The sequence below is a fragment of the Tenrec ecaudatus genome, chromosome X (assembly GCF_050624435.1).
Source record: "Tenrec ecaudatus isolate mTenEca1 chromosome X, mTenEca1.hap1, whole genome shotgun sequence".
Taxonomy (NCBI): domain Eukaryota; kingdom Metazoa; phylum Chordata; class Mammalia; order Afrosoricida; family Tenrecidae; genus Tenrec; species Tenrec ecaudatus.
This window is the reverse complement of record NC_134548.1, coordinates 55,733,122-55,752,873: the sequence shown is the minus strand read 5'-3', so window position 1 is coordinate 55,752,873 and position 19,752 is coordinate 55,733,122.

The following is a 19,752-nucleotide window of genomic DNA, read 5'->3' as shown; positions in this document are numbered from 1 at the left end:
CTGAAGATATTGTGGAGAAAGAAAATCCCAGAAACGCCACCCTATGAAGCTGTTCAGAAACTGCTGATACGATCCACAAAATGCCTATGTGTGGGGTCTTAGGCTGGGAGCGCTAGAGGAGCAAAGCCCATACTGTGCATATGTAAATATGATAGTGTGCCAGAAAATATTGCTATTAAGTTTACAGTTCAAACATGCACGGGTTGATTCCAAAGGAAATACGTTCAAACATGTCCTTTGACCACTGGATGGCTGCAGAACATTTAGCCCAGTAACACACTGGTCTAGACTTCATCAGGGTGCTTTCAAAAACAGTCAAAGCAAAAGAATGGCTTCCAGGAGTATCCCATAGGCTAGTTATTTTCAAAACAGAAAGGTTAGTCCCAAAGATTATGGCAACAGTTCCTTTTTAAAATAGCAAAGGGAACTTTTCATATATCTTCTCTAAGGACACAGGGTGATCTTGAGAGCTTACTAGGAAGAAGTTTTAAGGAAAACTAAAACCATATTAGTGAGAAAAAGGCCAGGAGAGTTGTGCCAATGAATTTTTTTAAATTATGAACATGCATCCGCTTGGTATTGGAGGGTAACAAGGGCTGTCCTATGATCATTTCATTGAGAATTCTTTGTGTATTGAATGTACAACCCTGATGTTGCCCCTTAAGAGTTGTTTTTGTTCCAAAAATTGAAGGAATATTTTTAAAACACAATTTGAGTCCCTCAAAGATGCTCTAACTGCTGACTTTGATGTGCTGTAAATTTAAAGGTACATAATTCTTTTAAAATTATTTTATTGGGGGCTCTTACAGCTCTTATAATATTCCATTCAATTGTATCAAGCATATTTGTACATATGTGGCCATCATCATTTCCCAAACATTTTCTACTTGAGCCGTTGGTATAAGCTCCTCTTTTTCTCCTAACTACCCCCACCCTCCCACCCTCATGAATTCTTATATATTGTTATTATTAGTTCCTATCTTACACTGTCCGTTGTCTCCTTTCACCCACATGTCTGTTATTCATTCCCTTCAGGGGTGGAGGGGGCGGGCTATATACCCAACCTTGTGATGGATTCCCCCTTTCTCCCCTTTCCCCGTCCCTGACCATCCCCCTACCCTCATGATATCTCTACTCCCACTACTGTTCCTGAAGGGTTTATCAGTCTTGAATTCCATGTGTCCAGAGCTCTTATCTGAAAGGTACGTAATTCTTCATGGAAGGGTTAGAGCTGTGGATACACTGCCTTCTGAAATGTATAGAGCAAGATAGAGGATATGTTGAGAAATAATAGCTTTACATTTTGAAGTATTTTTGTTTGGTACAGTCTGTTCTTTTTTTTAACTTACTATAACATATATTTACTTCAAAGAAATACCTCACACAGTTGTAAATCTTCTAAGTCCAAAATTCATCAGTCTGGAGGCTTATTTTGATTCACATGGATATGACCCTAAACAACAACCCATAGTCTTTGAGATCTGAACTGTAAGATCGATCACTGCCCAGTTCTAGAATTGACACTGAGGAGCACTCATGAGGCACAGGTGATTAACACTGCAAAGTCTTTAACAAGGAATTGGTATTGAAATCACCATCCAGAGAAAGGAGTTTTTCAGACAGGAGGGAAATGATACCAGAGGGAAACTTGGAATATCAAAATTAAATAAAATCAATAGATGTACTTAGCACAGTGGGCTGCTAACTGCAAGGTCAGCAGTTAGAACCCACTGGGTGCTCCACGGGAGAAACCTGAGGTTGCCTGTTAAAGACGGATAAAGGTGTGCAGCCTCTGAAACCTTATATAGGGTCACTATGAGTTGTAATTAACATGATGGCAGTGGTGATGCCCTGGACTACTCTCATTTTGAGTTTTTATGGATGGAATATAAAATTATAACATTCTCTGATGACGTTTTCAATGTATGTTGATATACAAAACAACTACAATATAACTGGGCAAGAGTTGGGGACTTATAGGATGATAATTTCACATGAGGTGGTAAAATAGTGATGCTAAATAGACTGTTTAAATATATGCATTGCAATCCCTAGAGCAGGATTCAGAAAACTAGGGCCCATGGGCAAATCTAGCCTGTCACCTATTTTGGTAAATGAGGCTTTATAGGAACCCAACCATCTCCATTAGTTACAGATTTTCTGTGGCTGCATTTTCAGTACAACTGTAGAGTTGAGTAGTTGTAAGAGAGTCCCAGATAGCCGAAGATATTAACTATCACATGAAGAAAACTCAAAATACTAAATACCTAGTCCTCTACGGAAAACATTGACCCTTACTCTTGAGCAACCACTTTAAAAAATAGTGCAAAAAGATGATACAGCAAAGCAACTTCTAATTACTCAAATAGAATTCTAAAACAATGTTTAGGTAATCCAAGAGAAGGCAGGAGGAAGACATGAGAGAAATGAAAAGCAGAAGAAATGACCAGATAATTAATATATCATAAAATATAATAGCAATAATAGTTACAGTAAATATGAGACTGTAGAGATGGATAAACCAAGGTGGCCCAACCAGATGCTGTCCGCAAGGAACACACTTAAAATATGATTATATTGATGAAGTTTTCTGTCTGTTCCCATGAAGAATCACAGTGTGGATGTCACGTGTGTTACAAAAGCGAGAACTGTCAGGCTTTACTTTCTCACTTTGTTGTCGACTGAACACTAGAGAGGCTTTTGGATTGCGACCTCACTGCAGGGGTGACTTGATCTCAGGCTTCAAGTAATGGAAGTTATATCAAAATACAAAGATGTGGGAGAGAGCAGCAAAGAGGAAGAAAATGGGTTTGTAACTGTGGCCAGTGTAACTAAAGAGTCGAAAGAAGGAGAAACACAAGATGTGGAGTTTGAGATAGAAGAGAACGAAGAACTTGAAGAAGAGGAGGGAGCGACCAAGGAAGATGAGGATGAGAGGAAGGTACCAAAGAAGAAGAGAAGAAAGAAGACCACCAGATGAGAAGCAGCTGGCTGATTAAACGTTAAATGTGATGTGAAAACTTCGGAAATGGATGCTAACAACTTGAAAAGGATATTTAGAGGTATTCACGAATTCACAGAGGACGTCCTCTTTTTCTCAAATCCAAATGGAAATAAATTTGATAGATAGATACAAAGTTTTCAAGAAGACTACAATAAAAATACAGAAAAAAAGAGTTACTGTGTGCATCAGGATGGTATCCTCTCACCATACTTATTCAATCTGGAGAGGCTGGATTACATGAGGAAGACTATGGTATCAAGATGGGAAGAAGAGTGATGTGCAGAGGATACAACCTTGTTTGCTGCAAGTGAGGAGAACCTGGAGCGCTTGCTGATAAAGATCCAGGAGTGCAGCTTTCAGTGTGGATTAAGACTCAATGTAAAGAGACCCAAATCCTCACAACTGGACCAGTGGGTAACATCGTGACAAATGGAAAATATGTTGAAGTTTTCAAGGGTTTTGTCTTGCTTGCATCCACAATCAATGCTCATGAAAGCAGCACTCAAGAGAGCAAAAGACACATTGCATTAGGTACATCTGCTGCACAAGACTTCTTCAAGTATTGAAAAGCCAGGGCATTACTTTGAGAATTAAGATGCCCCTGACCCAAGTCATGGTATTTTCAATTGCCTCACATGCATGTGAAAGTTGGACAGAAAATAGGGAAGACTGACAAAGATTTGACACATTTAAATTGTAATGCTGATGAAGAGTATTGAAAGTGCCACGGAGTGCCAAAAGGACAGACAAATCTGTCTTGGAAGAAGTATGGCCAGAGTGCTCCTTAGAGGCAAGGATGGTGAGACTTTGCCTCACATCTGCATCGTTTGGGCCTGCTGTTAGGGGAGAGCAGTCCCTGGAGAAGAACAGTATGCTGAGTAAAGTAGAGCGGCAGTGAAAGAGAGGAAGGTTCTCAGACAGATGGGCTGACGCAGTGGTTCCAACAATGGATTCAAGCATAGGAACAATTACGAGGAAGGTGCGGGACTGGGAAGCGTTTCATTCTGTTGTGCGTAGGGTTGGTATGGATCAGAACCAACTCGATGGCACCTAACAAAAGCAACAAAGAGTTGCAGTTTAAGAAATCCATTGGGGCAATTCTACTCTGTCTGATGGGGTCTCTATGAATAAAAGGACACATTACCTAATATTTAAAGCCAAATTCACCAAGAAGACATAACAATCTTAAATGCTGTCATAGATTGAATTTTGTCTCATCCGTGCAGCACCTTCTCACCCAAAGTAGATATTGATGTCCTGGCCTCTGTACTTGTGATGTGATCCTGTAAAAGAGTTGGTCTCAGAAACCCTGGGGGTGGTTGCACTCTATCCTATTGGTTCACTGGATGATAGTGGGCTTTGTTATGTTCGTGAGATCCCACCAGAACTGGATTGGTTCAAGTATAATAATTTCCATGTTATCAAGAAACAGAATGCACATGGAGACATGTGGTGGGGTTGGGGAAGAGGAAGTAGATAACAGAAACAGATACATCTGCAAATTCAAGAACACCAAAGTTTGCTGGCAACTACATGGGGTATAGTATATGTCTAAATATGGGCCCTCTAGTCATATTCTCATTTGCCATAATCAATTTTGTGATGGATTCTAGATTCTAACCTCTGTGCTTGTGGTTATGATCCCATTTTGGAGAGAGTTCTTTGTTCTAGGATTAGGGTGGGATGCGTCTTAGACCCTACTTTCCTGAAGGATGTGACTTAAGTCACCATCCTTTTTTTCCTTGGGGGTATGGTCCAAAAGATAAAAGAACACAGCTCCATCAAAGTCTGTCCTTTTTTGGTGATGTCCATTTCCTGACTGAGCTTTGGTAGAAACAAGACCTGCTGTGAATTTTGGACATTTTTGGTGCTGGCTCTGGACCCTGCATTTGAATTGCCTCTGCCTGGCGGTTGGATTTGGGACTTAACAGTACCAACAAAAATGGGTGACATTTCCCTAAAGTTTCATAAGTTTCTGCGTGATGTTTCAGCAAATTACAGAACTCAGGGAAATGAAGGAGTGTACTCAAGGGAAAAGTGGGGCAGTGGGGAGAGGGAAGAGTGGAATAACATCTTGGAACAGTTGGATATTTGTGACATCTTTAATCTCTCCGTCCTTGAAATTAATATAGCATTAATTCTTCTAAAAGAAATTATTATCATACTACTAGAAGCTAAAATTGATAAGCAAGAACCACGTCCTAGAACCGCACATTGAATTTTGACTTCTTGCCTGACAACCTGTGAAAAAGGAAATTTCTGTTATTTTCTGTATGGAAGCACTATGTAAATAAAATTGATGTGCATGCTCTTAGCAACAGAACCTCGAAATACAACAAAGAAAAATTTGACAGAACTTACAGGATAAAAGGGCAAATTCATCATCATAGGGGGTGATTCCAATACTCCTTTCTGCAATCAATTGATTAAGTGGACAGAAAATCAGTAAGGATATAGAAGAACTGAGCAACATTATCAACGATCTTTTATCAACTAACAACAGCGAAATATCCTTCATATTCCTTCTAACTCACAATTACAGAACATTCTTGCAATCAAAAGTAAAATACACCTTTGTCTAGTGTACATGGACATTCACCAAGGTAGATTGTATCCTGAATCACAAAACAAACATTAACAAATTTGAAAGAAAGTAAATCATAAAACTATGCGCTCTGATATAATGGAATTAATCTAGAACTAAATAACAAAAAGGATGAAAGAATACACTAAACTCCAAAGGCACTGCCATCAAGTTGATACTGACTCATAGCATAGGACAGGGCTGAATTGGCCCTGTGGGTTTCTGAGACTGTACCTCTTTGTGTGTGTGTGTGTGTGTGTGTGTGTGTGTGTGTTTTAATTTTAACAATTTATTAGGGGCTCATACAATTCTTATCACAGTTCATACATATACATACATCAATTGTATAAAGCACATCTGTACGAGACTGTACCTCTTTATGGAAGTAGAAAACTTCATCTTTCTCCTGCGGAGCAGCCGGTGGATGGTGGATTGGACTGCTCCCTTTATAATGTAACCACCAGGGCTAGAAAATGCACATAAACTTGTAAATCAAACAATACATCTCTAAACACCCTATGGACCAAAAGAATGTCTCAAGCAAAAGATAAATTTTGATTTTAAAAATTAAAAGATAATATATGAAATTTCTGTATAGCATAAAATACTTATATAAGAAATAAAAAGACTCACAGCAACCATCAAAGATTTCACCTTAATAAACTAGAAAAATAAAATGAACCCAAAGCAATCAGAAGAAAGGAAGTGACAAGAGTGTATACAATGTGATTGAGAAAATCAACAAACCCAAATCTATTTCGTTGATAACATAAATAAAAATGATAAAAGAAAATATCAATAACCAATATCACAATGATAGAGGGGTTATCAGTATAAAAGCAACAGACATTTTACAAGAGTAATAAGGGAATACTTAGGACAACTCTATGCTCATAAATTAATAATTTAGATGAAATTATCAATTAATCAAAAATACACAAATTACCCAAGCATGCTGAAAATGAAATAAGGAAAAACAATAACCCTCACTGCCGAATTGCTTCTGACTCAAAGGGCCACTCAAAGATAAGGAACTGCTCCCGCGGTTTTCTGAGATCGAGCTCTTTACCAAAGTAGAAAGCCTCATCTTTCTCCAGAGGAGGGGCTGGTGTTTTCGAACTGCTGACCCTGTGGTTAGCAGCCTTACACCACCATAATTGTCCTACAACAATTATGGACAACAAAGTCAGAGTTTAAAATCTCTGAAAAAGACACATCTGTGCTGTGATGCTTCCTGTGGTTGAGTTTTTTTTTTCCTTTCTGAGCAACTAGAAAGAAAATACAAGCAATTCTAGAGTAACCCTTCCAGAAAATAAGAAGAGGAAGCACTCCTCCACACGTATTACAAGGCCAGCGTGACCCTGATACCCAAACCAGACAGACGGTGCAAAATAATAGCACAACAGTGAAATATCATTCACATATATGAACACACAAAAAAACTTGAACAAAATATTAGCAAATCAAATTCAGAAATATATTTTAAATTGGTACACCACAACAGTTGTTTAAATAATTTATCTTATTTTATTTTTGTTGCTATTGGAAATATATACAGTAGGACATATATCAACTCAACAGTTTCTACATGAACTACATGATTCTACATTGATTACCAACCAACTGGGCCTTTAGGAATGCAAGGCTGATTCAGTTCTCAAAAGCCAATCAACAAGCAAAGACCAGCTTCTATAGTAACAATAGTTTTGTTTTATATTTAGATGTGTGATTGATTTTGAGTCAATTTTTTTGTGTAAGGTATGATGTTAAAAGGTTCTTGCATACGCAAATCCAGTTATTCCAACACTGTTGAAAAGACTATCCTTTTCCCATTGAATTGCCTTTGCATCTTTGACAAACATCAATTACGTAATCTCATTGGTGCTGAAGGCAATCCAAAATACGCTGGCACAGATTTTTGGCAAAGAGAAAGACATTGGGGATGCTTTCTCTAAATGCTTCTTCAAATGAAGCAGGGAAGGGATTTTTATCTATTTTTAAAGGGGGTGAGGTCTGGGAAAGGATCATTAAAAGTACTGTTACTAGGTTGGGGGACTACTGGCTGTTAAGTATGAATATTATAACTGCTAAAATAAATGTAACTAGGTTGAGGGTGGGGGAGGGTAACATTCCTTATAACGTTTTCTGCTCTACTGTAGTGTCACTATGACCACTGGTGCTGATTTAGCTTACTTTTCAAGATGGGTTGATTTATCTTACTTTTCACAGGACACAAAAGAGTAAGTTTCAATATGGTTACTTTTTAACATTTCTATTCTCTGGCTTAAAATCACAAGTTAGTAATTTGTTTCAATTTTTGCTGCTTAGAAAATGAAAACAGTGGACATTAGAAAAAGTTTGTAAATTCCTTACTATATTAAATACATTCTTATCTGGAAAAAAAGAAAATGAAAACAATAAGACAACAAAAACAAATCATATTAAAATAATAAGACAAAATAAATTAAAAATTTATAAAGCTATTTTAAAATCTCTAACTCACTCTTTTTTTTAATTTTTGAGAAATCATTTTATTGGGGGCTCTTACAGTTCTTATAACAATCTTGTAACAATACATCAATTGTATCAAGCACATTTGTATGTATGTTGCCATCATTTCCAAAACATTTTCTTTCTACTTGAGCCCTTGGTATCAGCTTCTCTATTTTCCCCTCCCTACCCTTCCTTCCCACCCTCGTGAACCCCTGACAATTTATAAATTATTTTTATTTTCATATTTTACACCATCTGGTGTATCCCTTCACCCACATTTCTATTGTTCGTCCCCCCAGGGGGGAGTGTTGTACCTTGATCATTGTGATCAGTTCTCCCTTTTCCCCCCCACCTTCCCTCTGCCCTCATGGTATCGCTGCTCTCACTGTTGGTCATCAGGGATTTATCTGTCCTGAATTATGTGTGTTGAGAGCTCTTATCTGTAGAAGTGTACATGCTTTGGTCTAGCCAGATTTGTAAGTAAAAATTGGGGTCATGATATTGGGGGTGAACAAACATTAAAGAACTAGAGGAATGTTGTGTGTTTTGTTGGTGCTACACTGCACCTGACTGGCTAGTTCCTTCCTTGTGACCCTTTTGTGTAGAGATGTCCAATGGTTTACAGATGGGCTTTGGGTCTCCATTCCAACACTCCTTGTTCACATCAAAATGATTGTTTGTTTTGAGTCTTCTGATACCTGATCCCATTGATATCTTATGATCACAGGAGTTGGTGTCCTTCTTCCATGTTGGCTTTGTTGCTTCCCAGCTAGATGGCTGCTTGTTTAACTTCAAGACTTTAACACCTCATACATTATATCTTGTAATAGCTGGGCACCATCAGCTTTCTTTACCACATTAGGTTATGCACCTATTTTGTCTTCAGTGATTGTGTCAGGAAGGTGAGCATCACAGAATGCCCAGAACATTAGAACAAAGTATTCAACCGCTCTTCAATCATTTCACTCAACATAGTAAATGTGTGTTAAAATATGATATAAACCTTTTCACTGAAAATATAGATTTGTTTTTTACATTACATCGAAAACCTGATCCATAAAAGAAAAAAAGCAAAGATAAAGCAGGCTTTCTAAACAACATGACCTATTGCTCTGTGAAAGATACTGTTAATAGAATGATGAAAAAAGCTACAGGCCTAGGGGAAATATTTGTGAATCACATATTCAAGAAATGATTTTGTATTTAGAATATGTAAAGAACTAACATAACTCAAGTTTCAAATATCTCATATGCATGTGCAAGTTGAACATTGAATAAGGACAACTTCAGAAAAAAATTGAATTGTGGTGCTGGTGAAGACTAGTGAGAGTACCAGGGACTGCTGAAAGGACCAACTGATCTGTCTCGGAAGACATATGGCCAGAGGGCTCCTTAAAGGTAAGGATGGCAAGGTTTCATCTTACATACTTTGAAGGTCATCGTGCTGGGTAAGGTGGATGGATAGTGCAAAAGAAGAAGACCCCCAACAAGATGGATGGACACTGTGACTGGCCGCAACAATGCAGGCATAGAAACAATTGTGAGGATGGCGCAAAACTGGGAAATGTTTTCATTCTGATGTGTCTTGCCATGGGACAGAACAGATTCCATGGCACCTGTTCCATCGAAACCCAAAAGATGTGAATAATCACTTCAACAAAGCAGATACACCAATGGAAAATAATCACATGGAAATATTTTCAGCATCATTAGCCCTTAGGAAAATGTATATAAAGTGATGATAATAGACCATTTCAAACAACATGTGTTACACTTTTGTGCCATCCAGATCCCACCTTAAGAGGTATTTTTTAAAAGCATGCTGGTTTTTTTAATTTAATGGGTTGCTACTGGCATATAATAATGATCAATTTTTGTATGTTGTTCTTGTCTATAGCAAACTTGCTTGAATTCTAGTATTAGTGAAGAATGTCGAAAGTACTGTTGACTGCCGGAAGAAAAAAAACAAAACAAAACAAAACCTCTGTGACATAGAAAAAGCAGTACTCAGAGGGCAATGTATAGCAATAAACACAGGTATCAAAAAAGAAGAAACAACAGAATCAACTTAAATAAGAAAGACAATAACAAAATACAATGAAGTATTCTATTTCAACAAATGTGAAAACTAGAAGAAATGGAATATTTTCTAGAAAATCACTACCTTGCTAATTTAACATAGAGTGACCCATAACAAAAGAAGCAATAGAATGACAAAAGAAATCCAGGGCCAGACAGCTTCACCAAGGAATTCTGCCAAATTCTTAGTATTACCATTGTTCCTTGGTGAGCTATGGGTCTCACATCAACCTAAACACACTCATCAACACAGTAGCATTCAACACCAAAGACACTGCCCCTCAGTTAGTCATTATTACAATCCATTTTAGTTCCTCAGGAAGATGACAAGGCACTTCTACAAACTGCCACAACTCTTTTTTTACACTTTACGGCTCATTTCAATAGTTTATTGTTTTTCCTTGTTCCCCTCCCAGACTACCTTCTTGGTGATCTGTGATCATCATCGGGTACTTCCTGTTCTAACACATTCTTTTTCTCTTTCTGAGTCAGCCCAGAGACTAGAGATCATAGCTCTGATAAAAACTGGTTCTGGACTTGACTCTGTGCTACAATTCCCCCTACATTCTTTTCTCTGCCATTGCAGCTACTATTGCTAACAGAACCCAAAGAATTGTATGTCTTTCCTTTTACTTGTCACCCTTAGATGTACAGACACCAATTGTGTATCACATGATTGCCTTAGGTAATGGATTGCAACACAACAACTGCTTTAATCCATGGGGGTTCCTTATCCCATCCGGAAAACAAACAAATGTTTCTCATTTTACCCAAACCACATTTTTCAGTGAGTTAGGACTGTTGCAGCTAGCCCCAGCATTCTGAAACCAACTGTCAGTAATGATTTTTTTAGAAGTAATGCCAAATTAGTCCCAAGATTAAACATGTCCCAAATGTCCACCTCTTCTAGATGCTATTCTGCCCCATTTTCTCCCTACTTCTCCCTTGAGATTATTCCCTCACATTCTTAGGTTCTGTGATTCCCTGCAACATCCCACAGAAACTCATGAAACTTGGACGAAATGTTTCACGTGGTGGTGGATGCTATTCAGCCCCAGATCCAAAGGTCAGGCAGAGGCAAGCCAGATGCAGGGTCCAGGGCCAGAAGTTAAAATTGACCACAAGTCGCAGCAGGTCTTCTTGCTTCTACTAAAACTCAGTCAGGAAATAGAGGCTTGACTTTCCAGATGTGCTGATGTGTGTTAGAATTGATCAGTGTGCTACAAGAATATATCCAAGGAAAACAAAATGGGACCATAGCCACAGAAGTATAGAGTCCAGAATTGTAATATATGTGACAGTAAGATTACATTCTTGAAAACCAAACAGGGCAGTTATTCTCTGTCCAATAGAAATAGGGTTACTGTGAGTGGCCATCAACTTGACAGCACTAGAAGGAGGGGTCTGGAATATGATTTATACAAGTGTTTCTGTAACTCTTCCAGGAGTATAGATCCTTCATGCACACTCCTTTCCCTGTCTGTAGCATTCCTAATGTATTGCCTTCCAGTTTTATCTTTTATGGGCTATGATTTTGTTTCTGTTTGGTAAGCCAGAAAGGTTGGAGGAGACTGGAGTAGGGTATAAAATCCTTCCCCTACATGACATATTGTTCCATAATTTCCATGCTCTATTGTGTCATCTCCTTTGGAAAAGGAACACATATGGCTCTCTTCTACTTGGTTGGTCAGGCAGCTGTCTTCCAAAGGTCTTAAAGTGAGTGCTTCCAGCCCTTCATCAACTGGTTGAAGCATTTCAGTTGCTTTCCTGACAATTCCTTGAGCCTTGTTTTTCTGCTAATGCCTTCAGTCCAGCTTGGACTTTTTTCTTCAGTACCATCGACAGGGAGTGGCAGTACATTGATTGGGAGCTGCTAGAAACTCAAGTCGTATTCAGAAGACGAGATGGCAGGAGGTCCATTACTGCAGCCATCAGATGGATCTTGGCTGAAAGCAGAGAATATCAATGTTTTACTCCTCTTTTCTCACCCCTATGAAAATCTCAAGGGGATATTTGCCCAGAATCTCACCATGAAAATTTGGTGGGGTTCTTGGAAAGAAAGCCTTTAAAGGTAATATTTTCACTATGAGTGTGGCCTCCAGGAGTGTCTGTCTCATGAGTCTGCATTTTCCCTCTAGCAGTTCACTGACTTTACAAAAAAGTTAAGTAGTCCTACCACTTTGGGCTCTCACCGGCTACTGCTCTGGGAAGAAAGATAACAGGCGCTCAGTCTCTGAATCTACCCATTTCTCCACATTCCCGGCTAGCAGCTTGTCCTGTGACATCAGGTCTCTGAGGGGTCTAAGCAAAGTCGGCCAGTCTCCGTTTGCTCGGCTTTCTTGTAAGCACAGGACTGATTGTCGAGCTCCTTGCCAGTGTGAGCGAAAATCAACGCCGCTCTCCAGAGCTCAAATTTTAATTGCCGCGGCGGAGGCTGTCATCTTATTTGCTTTTGTGGGTGAGTTCCTTTTTCAAATCTGTGCGGCATACAAATGGGTATTGTGCTGTTCAAGGGGAGGAAGCCTCCAAATTAAAATGTATTTTATAGAGACTTCCTTTAAACATCTTCAGCAAAATAATCAAGCCAACAATGAATCACATGCATAAAGGGAACCACCAGTATGAAGCAATAACGACGTCCGAAGTATTCACAGCCATGTATGTGGTTTACTTGTAAAGTATGGGCAACAATGGCAATTCGCCACAAAATCACCATCATTTCATCATGTTTGCAGGCTGGACTATGAAATCAAAACAGGGATCACGATGAGGACATGCACACTATTGCATATTAGAAATCTTACAAGACTGATTCAGGGTCCTCCAACTACCTTGCAACTGACCATGCGAACCTAGTACATTTTCTACCAAGGGCAGGCCCAGCCAAGTGCCTGAGGGCTTCTCTCTGCGATGGCCTAGAGGACTCAAAGCCAACCACCTTCAAAGAGACTCTTCTGGCGTGCCAAGTTCTTTTTTAAATAGATCATTTTATCGGGGGCTCTTATCACAATCCATACCTCAATTGTATCAAGCACATTTGTACATATGCTGCCATCATCATTTTCTAAACATTTACTTTCCATTTGAGCCCTTGCTATCAGCTCTTCTTTCTCTCCCTCTCCTCTCTCCCCCCTCGTGACCCCTTGATAAATGATATATTAGTATTATTTTCATGCCTTACACTGGCCATTGTCTCCCTTCACCCGCGTTTGGGTTGTTCATCCCCCTGGAGGGGGGAGAAGGGGCTGGTTAAGCATCAATCATAGGGCAAAGCTTTTTACATTGCCAGGCAAAAGTTAGCGATACCTCAATGGAGCTGTCTAGAGGCTGAAAATGGATTTAGGGTCTCACTATAAACTATAGTCATCTGCAACCTAGTGCTCAGAATTTAATTTCTAATATAGTGTTTAAGTGCTAACCAGAAGGTTAAAGGTCCCAGCGTACTAAGAAGATAACAGAAGAAAATCCTGGCAATCTGCATCTGAAAAATCAGCCACTGAAAACCTTATGGAGCATGATTTCACTCCGACCCAGATGGAGCATGAGTTCACTTGGACCCATGTGTCATAACCGTCTTGGAAAATGATACATTTTATGAAACGAATAAAAACTAATCTAGGCTTCAACTCCTGTTTTGAATTTAATTATGTCCCCCACAAATGATATATTGAATTCTAACCATGTACCAGAGCCCTGGTGGCATAGTGCACTACAAGTGGAGCTTCTAACTACAAGGTCAGCAGTTTGAAACCAGTAGCTGCTGTGAAGGAGAAAGATAAGGTTTTCTACTCCCATAATTACAGTTTGGAAAAAAATCAGTATGTTTCATTAATTGTATTAGTTGGCTCTTTTTATGAATTAAAGTTGAAATTTTTTCTCTTAAGGAAAAAAAAAAGAATTACAGTTTGGAAACCCAGAGAGGGCAGTTCGGCTGTGTCCTATAGAGTCACTATGAGTCAGAATCACCTGGATGGCAGTAATTTTTTTTGAGAACCACTCTACCTGTGAGTATTTGAGAATGGCATCTATGAAGATGTTATCGGTTAACATGAGATCATAATGGAGTATAGTGGGTCCTAATCCAATATAGTTTATATTCTTACAAAACAGGAGGGATACGATCACTTACATCAAATGGATCTTAGCTGAAAAGATGTTTACTTGTGTTTTATTGACCATGCAAAAGCGTTCTATTGTGTGGATGATAACGAACTATGCATAACATTGAGAAAATGGGAATTACTGAACACTTAATTGTGCTCATACAGAACTTGTATATAGATCAAGAAGCAGTTGTTCAAATTGAACCATGGGGCATTGAATGGTTCAAAATCAGGAAAGGTGTGCATCAAAGGTTGTATCCTTTTACCATATTTATTCAATCTGTGTGATGAGCAAATAATCTGAGAAGCTGGGCTATCTAAAAACTTTAGCATCAGGATTACAACTTGTAATATTCAGATGACACAATTTTGCTTGCTGAAATTGAAGAGGACGTGAAGCACTTACTGATGAAGATAAGACTAAAGCCTTCAGTGTAGATTACACTTCACTGTAAGAAAACAAAATCTGTACAACTGGAAAAATAGACATCATAATCAATGGAGAAAAAATTGAGGTTGTCAAGGATTTCATTTTACTTGGATTTACAATCAACACTCATGGAAGCAGCCATCAAGAAATCAAATGGCATATTGCATTTGGCCAATCAGTTGCACAAGACTTCTTTAATGTGTCTAAAGAACAATGATATCTCTTTGAGGATTAAGATGTGCCTGACCCCAAGGAAAAGACGAGCCAGTCAGGGTGCAGTATAGCACCAATGAAACACACAACTTTCCTCTAGTTCTTGGGTGCTTCCTTCCCCCCACTATCATGACCTCAATTCTACCTTACAAATAGGATTAGACCAGAGCATGCACTCTGCTACAGACAAGAGCCTGCAACACAGGGAGGATAGATAAACCCCTCAGGGCCAACAATGATAGTAGATACCAGGAGGATTAGGGGAGGGTGGGGGAAAAGGGGGAATTGATCACAAGGATCAACCATGGGGATGGACAATGGAAAAGTGGGTGAGGGGCAACAGAGGACAATGTAAGATATTAAAATAATCATCTATAACTTATCAAGGGTTGGTGAGGGAGGGAGGCCAAGGGAGGGAGGAGAAAAATGTGGAGCAGATATCAAGGATTCAAGTAGAAAGAAGATGCTTTGAAAATGATGATGGCAGCATGTGTACAAATGTGCTTGACACAACGGATGATTGTGTGGATTGTGCTAAAAGATGTGAGAGCCCCCAATAAAAGTATTTAATAATAAAAAAGATGTGCCTGACCCAAGCCATGATATTTTCAATCTCCTTATATATACATGTGAAAACTGGACAATCAATAAGAAAGACTGGAGAAGAATTGATGCATCTGAATTATGCTGTTATAGAAGAATATTAAAATTACCAAGGACTGCCAGACGAAAAAACAAATGTCTTTTGGAAGAAGTATGGCAAAATGCGCCTTAAAATTGAGGTTGGAGAGACCTCTTCTCACATACTTTGGACATATTACCAGGAGTAACCTGTCCCTGGAGAAGGACATCATGCATAACAACATAGAGGGTCAGCGAAAAAGAGAACAATCCTATATGAGATGAATAGACACAGTGGCTATAATTGGGTCAAACATAACAGTTTTGTCGACAGTGCAGGACCAGGCAGTGTTTCTTTATATTGCACATAGAGTCACTATGAATTGGAAGCAACTTGACAGCACCTTACAACAACTCTCCAGTTAATGATTTTCTCTTCCCCGCTCAACCTCAGTAACTATCACAGAATGTTTTGTTCTTTTTTGTACATCATTGTTTTATTTTCAAAATGGTTTGCTACAGAACTGCTCCAGATCAAAGGATATTATACGACAAATAAAGGTAATGGATGATCCTGGACTGGATCAGGGAAACTTTTTAAAAATAACATCATTGGAACAGATTATAATTTTTGAATATGCATTGTATATTAGATAATAATATTTTTAATTCCAGAATTAATCAACTTCCTACACTCGACCATTGCTTTATGGAGATGTAAGAAAATGTTGTGGCATTTCAGGAATACACAGTGAAATATTTAGGAGTAGAAAAGCATGGTGTCTGTAACCTGCTAGCAAATATATAAGGAAAAAAGGTAGTTCATATGACTTATAACAATAAAAATTCAGTGGAGACATGGGTGGAGTACAGAGAAAGAGAGAGAAAACAAACATGGCAAAGTGTTACCAATGAATATACCTGGGTAATAACAATGACAAATTCTTTGTAATAATATTGCAATTCTTCCATAAATTTGAAATTCTTTTTAAACTAGGATTTTGTTTGTTTGTGTTTTTTTTTAGAAAAACCTTTGGTAAATTTAGCTGCATCTACTTTGTGGAATAATAAATTACTTTCAGTGTCAAAATTTACATTTTTTTCTGGACCTATTCTGTTCAGGTCTGAAAGTTTCTCTCTTGGAAATTTGTTTCTGTGCCTTTTTGTCACAGTGCTATGGGATTCCAATAAACCTAATCTTAGATGTCTTACTTGAAGCTTATTTTTCCGTTTAGAGGTTTAATGGCTTTTCTTTGTCCTTTCTCTTGTTTCTCTTAAGACTTGACAAAAGTTCAGTTATTTTGTCTTCTAGTTCATGTATTCTATCTTCTGTCCAACTCTATGGTTTAGTATTTCTCTTACTAATTCTGTTTCATTCTTTAATTCTAATACTTCTCATTGTTGTTGCTAGCATCACAAAAATGTTTCCTACTTCTTGTTTGTTTGCTTCCTGATCTCTGCTAGTTCAGTCTGTATGCCCTTTTACTCTTTAAAACATATTTAACACTATAGTGTAAACTTTTAAAAGTCTTTTAATTAGTCTGGTCTCAATAGGAGAATTTCCTTTTTATGTTTTATTTTTACTTAGAATTTCGTTTCTTGTGATTTTTGTGTGTTTCACCATTTGTTCTTCTTGTTAATCATTCATCTAACTTTTAAAAATGCTTAGTTTCAATTTTGTATTCTTCTCTTTGTGAGAAAATTGGGATAGAGCAGAAGCATCTTGATTGCTTCCTTTTGATGGGCGGATAAATTACTACAGGCTTTATTTAGATGTCACTTCAAGTTCTTCTGCTTCTGGTGGTAGAGACAGTGTCATGATTATATGTGTGGGCTTTAGACTCCCAGCTACAAGGCTCTAGGCCATTAGGGCCTCTTATCTACTTTGTGGAATAATAAATTGCTACAATGCTACAATGGGTCATTGCAGTTTTAGTTTATAACTACTACATTTCCATTTTCTTTTTGATTCTCAAGAGATTAAAAAAATAAATTTAAAGGTCAGCTTCAAATAAAAAATTTGTTATCATATATATAGTGCTTATATATGTTTGTTTTATATGTTGTTATTATGTATGGGGGAGTTATTTACCCTACCTTAATATGCTATGTTGCCAGAAGAAATGATAGGTCATATATGTGATTTCATAATATCTTTATTATCAAAGAAAACCAAAAAAATAAAAAACCAATTAACTGCCATTGAGTAGATTCTGACTCATAGCAACCCTAGAGGACAGGATATAACTGCGCCTGTAGATTTCTGAGACTATAACTCTTTACAGGAATAGAAAGCCTCTTTCTCCCACAAAGCAGCTAGTGGTTTCAAATGTCTAACTGCATGGTTAAAAGCCCAATGCATAACACGCTATGCCACCAGGGCTTAGTTATTGTGTTAGGCAGGGTTCTCTAGAGAAACAAAATCAGGATCCTTATCATTATATATATAAAGAAGATAAACTGACAGTTCCAAACTTCGCTGTCAGGATTGGGTTGCTGTGGTTTAACATTTCGTTTAATCACAGGGCATGGTGGTATTAAGACACAGCCTACGGGAATCTCCGGGATACCAGACACATTCTCCTTTATTTCCATTATACAGCACCAGTCCAATTTCTCCTTGGTAATCAGGATCAGTCACACCACTCAGAACCTTCCTGACCTGTTGATCCAAAGTCACGAGGAGCCCAAAGTGCCCAGGGGGCATTCTCAGCTGCCAGTTCAGTGGAATCTGTGCAATGTTTCCAGGTGGGAGAGTTCCTTCCTTCAGGACCAGGACCTCCAGGCCTGAAGCACACACATTGGGTTGCTGGGACAGGAAGCAAAAATGCTGTAAGTGAATCACTAGGAGTAATAAGGAGTGGTGCCACTCCAGCTTCCAGCCCTTGGCTCCTGGACCCATGAATTCTGGCTATTGGAGACACAGCACCATATAATGACCACTGGTTTAGAGTGTATACAGCTTCCTGGAGAACATTGCCCCAGCCCTGCAAGTTGTTACCACCTAGTTGGCGCCGTAATTGTGTCTTTAGGAGCCCATTCCATCGTTCTATCAAGCCGGCAGCTTCAGGATGATGAGGAACATGATACAACCAGTGGATTCCATGGGCATGGGTCCACTGCTGCATTGTATTTGCTGTGAAGTGAGTTCCTTGATGTGAAGCAATGCTATGTGGGATGCCATGCCGGTGGATGAGGCATTCTGTGAGTCCACGAATGGTACTTTTGGCAGAAGCATTGCATGAAGGGAATGCAAATCCATATCCAGAGTAGGTGTCTATTCCAGTAAGAATAAAACGCTGTCCCCTCCATGATGGAAGTGGTCCTATGTAATCAACCTGCCACCAGGTTGCTGGTTGATCTCCCTGAGGAATGGTCCCACTCTTGGACTCTATGTTGGCTTCTGCTGCTGGCAGATGGAGCACTTAGCTGTAGCAGTGGCCAAGTCAGCCTTGGTGAGTAGAAGCCCATGTTGCTGTGTCAATGTATAACCCCCAGCCCTGCCATCGTGACCACTTTGATCATGTGCCCATTGAGTAATGACAGGAGTGGCAGAGGAAAGAGGAGGACCAGTCTCCACAGTGTGTATCACCTTATCCACTTCATTGTTAAAGTCCTCCTCTTCAGTGTTAACCTCTCAAGAAGTGAGCAGTTGCATGAAACACGATTATCTTTACTTTCTTAGCCCAGAGAGGTCTATCCACATACCTCTTCCCCATACCTCCTTGCCATCAATTTTCCAATCATGTTCCTTGAAATTCCCTGACCATTCAGCCAAGCCATTAGCCATAACCCATGAATCAGTGTACAATCTCACATTTGGCCATTTCTCCTTCCAGGCAAACTGAATGGCCAGGTGCACTGCTCGAAGTCCTGCCCATTGGGAGGATTTCCTTTCATGGCTGTGCTTTAGGGAAATCCCTGAAAGGGGCTGCAGTGCTGCTACTGTCCACTTATGAGTGGTACCTGCATATCGTGCAGAGCCATCAGTGAACCAAGCATGAATATTCTGTTCTTCAGTTAGCTTAGCATAAGGAACTCCCCAGGAGGCCATAGGTGCAGACTGGGAGAAGGACGTTACTGTGACAGGAGTGGAGACTGTGGGTATTTGGGCCACTTCTTCATGCAGCTTACTTGTACCTTCAGGTCCTGCTCTAGCCCGATCTCATATGTACCACTTTCATTTAACAATGGAGTGTTGCTGCGCACGTCCAACTTTATGACT